Source organism: Nematolebias whitei, chromosome 1, assembly GCF_014905685.2.
Source record: "Nematolebias whitei isolate Nwh7 chromosome 1, NemWhi1, whole genome shotgun sequence".
NCBI lineage: Eukaryota > Metazoa > Chordata > Actinopteri > Cyprinodontiformes > Rivulidae > Nematolebias > Nematolebias whitei.
In genome coordinates, this window is record NC_056498.1 from 28,556,288 (window position 1) to 28,559,633 (window position 3,346).

The following is a 3,346-nucleotide window of genomic DNA, read 5'->3' on the forward strand; positions in this document are numbered from 1 at the left end:
ATATGCGTTGCCACTTAAATTTAAGAGTCAGCAGAGTCGTTGCTACATGGTGTTAATTGTCCGAGTTAGCATAGCTTCCTGTAGTCACAACAAATTGCACTAAAGTTGAAGGTTTTCTCTTAGTTTTTCATAGTTTGTTCACTGAACCTCAAATAATATGTTTGTAAGAATTAGTTGAAGGTATTAAAACACGAGTGTCCATAGTAATCCCGGTGAAACGTTTGATTTGTGCATAAATTTCTAGTGGTAAACACAATGCTAATCATGTTAGTGTTTCTATGGCATTTTCAATGTTAAGTTAGCATCTATGCTAATTGTTGGTCACCAGAAAGTGATTAATAGCTTTATTAGGCATTAAAATATATAAAAAGGTGTTTATTTATGTAAAATACGCCATAGTTATTTTAAGTTTTAAAGTAAAAAGCATAGATTTTCATAGATTACTTGACTTTTTTTTGTGTGTTTACATTGAGTGCATACCTGCATTTCAGAATTTCATAGAAGTATCTGTGCCCAGTGCTAGCAAAATGAGTCTGAATGAACTTCTTTTTCTTCTTTCAGCTTTCCCTCTTCAGGGTTCTCCACAGCGAGTCATCCTCCTCCATCTCACTCTGTCCTCACTCCAACTACCTCCATGTCCTCTCTAACTGCAGCCATATGTTCCTCTTTGTCTTTTCCAGGCAGCTGCATTTCTAACATCCTTCTACCAGTATACCCACTGTCCCTCCTCTGGACATGTCCGAACCATCTCAGTCTTGTCTCTATCTTTATCTCCCAGTTGTTCAACCTGTGCTGTACCTCTGATGATCTCATTCCTAATCTTCTCCAGCCTTGTCACTCCTAAGGAGAACCTCAACATCTTCATTTCTGCCACTTCCAGTTCTTTCTCCTGTCTTTTTGTCCATGTCTCTGTCTCCAGACCATACAACATAGCTGGTCTCACCACTGTCTTATAAACTTTTCCTTTGACCTTTGCTGACACCCTTTTGTCATAAATTACTCCTGAAACTTTTCTCCATCCACTCCATCCCTGTACTCTCTTCTTCACCTCTTTACCACACTCCCCATTTTCCTGGACAGTGGACCCCAAGTACTTGAAGTCCTGCACCTTTGTGACCTCTGCTCCTCGTAGCCTCACTGTTCCACCAGCCTCCCTCTCATTCACACATGTACTCTTGTTTTGCTACGGCTGACTTTCATTCCTCTTCTTTCAAGTGCATACCTCCACCTCTCCAAGTTCTCTTCCACCTGTTCCCTGTTCTCACCACAGATCACAATACAGTGAACCCTCGCCATAACGCGGTTCACCTTTCACGGTCTCGCTGCTTCACGGATTTGCATCGTGCATTGTGTTCTGCATTCTGATAGGCTAAACAGTCTCTCCATTATTTGTAAAAAAACTTTTATTTGTTAAACAAATGCTTGGGCCTGTAAAAAGTTTTTTTTCCTTTGGTTTGAATGTATTATGGAGTATTTCATTGTATAATAATTGTAAAAAAAAATAAAGGTTACTACTTCACGGATTTCATCTATCACGGGTTCTTTTTGGAACGTAACCCCAGTGACAAACGAGGGTTCACTGTATCTGCAAACGTCACAGGGATTCCTGCCTGACCTCATCTGTTAGTCGGTCCATTACCAGAGCAAACAAGAAGGGGCTCAGAGCCGATCCTTGATGCTCTCCCACCTCCATCTTGAAGCTATATGTCACACCTACGGCACATCTCACCACTGTCCTGCTGTCCTCATACATGTCATACATGTTGCCAGCTGATAAATCACCTAATTTCCACAGACTACATATCATTTTGAAACATCTGGGATGAAGAATTTGAATATAATGAGAACTAAAAAAAAAACGAATAAATTCTTCATTGCGACTCATTTTGGCTCACGTATCTTAAAGAAAAACCTACAAACTGAGATACTGTTTTTAACGTTTGCGATGCGTACCCTTAATTCACGCCCACAGAACTCCACTTCAAAATGCCCGAAATATCCCTTTAAGGGAAATTCTGTCTTTGACATGTTTGGAGCTAAATCTCAGAAGAAAGGAATGAAATTAGGCAGGATGGCGGGTGGCTACAGGAGCAGGGGTACATTTTGCAGCAAAACACCGCTCCACCAGGAACGGGGGGGGGCAATCATAATAAAACAGGGGCCTTCCTGCAGCTACACCCTCCGCCCCTTGTCCCCCCACCTGTGTCTTGTCGGAACTGGTGCATGGAGTGCAGGTCGATGATGTAGGGCGAGAGGCGCGGGTCCACCTGGCCGAGGACCACGCTACCACAGCGGGGGTCGCTCCGGATCACCGCCTCGATGTGGTGACAGACAGCCGGGCTGTATGGCCGCCAGCGTCCGTGCTCGTTCAGCCATTCCCATACCACCACGGCGGACGCTAGTAACATCCTACTCCTGCAGAAAGAAAAGAAAATAATAATGTCGACGATAAATATGGAGGGCGGTGGGCATTTAAAGACACCCCGCTCCTCCTCCTCCTCCTCCGAGCATCCAGCTCTGCATCCATCTTGCAACCCAGATGTGCGCCGCTGGAATGTGAAATGGTTCATTTCACGATGGACAGTCCGTGCAAAGCGTACCTTCCATGTTTGTCGTTTCAGGTATTGTCGAGCCCTTCCTTTGCGCGAGAGGGATGGATGCTGTGCTTGTTTTCAGGTCGCGAGACGCCTCGCGTCCATGCAGATGAGTGACGTCGACTGAAATCATTTCTTGGGCACAGTCAAGTTTGGCTGAGAGGAGGGGAAAAAAAAAAAAAAAAGCAGCTCTCCTGGAACAAGTCGCTGTGACGAAAACGGATTTAATCGTTCCATTAAATTCTCCCTTTAATTTGTTCTGTATTTTACAGAAGAAACACGGGCTTTAAAATAAAAAATTAAAAAAAATAAAAAACCCACCAGCTTCTGTTTCGTGTTCAATCGTAAACTTCATTCAAAATCACCTTGTAAAATATAGAGTTTCTGTTCAGTGGGGATGTTTTTGTAGAAAATTATTGTAATGATTAGCGTCTACCGTGGGAGGAGTCTCGAGCGCCTCGATGGGAGCCAGCGTCCAATCAGGTTCGAGCACTTGCCCAGTCTGACCAATCAGAAACGAACATTGCTTCGATCGGTTTTAACGTGGGCATTTTTCACGTTAGGGTGTACTTTTGTTTTCTTTTCATGTAAACTGAAACTGTCCTCTTCTTTCGAACTTTACGATATAGCGTCATCTGGTGATTAAGATATTTTAACAAAAGCACACACAAAAAAATTCTGGAGATGCCGGGGATTGAACCCGGGACCTCATACATGCGAAGCATGCGCTCTACCACTGAGCTACATCCCCA

The 3,346-nt window shown here is 43.5% G+C and overlaps 1 protein-coding gene and 1 non-coding gene across 5 annotated transcripts in view; one reads left to right on the forward strand and one right to left on the reverse strand.

Annotated features, from left to right (window-relative positions):
- gps2 (G protein pathway suppressor 2) overlaps positions 1–3,346 on the forward strand; it is an 831,114-nt gene that overhangs the window by 11,889 nt on the left and 815,879 nt on the right. The window lies entirely within an intron of this gene.
- trnaa-cgc lies at positions 3,274–3,345 on the reverse strand. Its single transcript has one exon. It is a non-coding gene; the product is annotated as a tRNA-Ala (tRNA).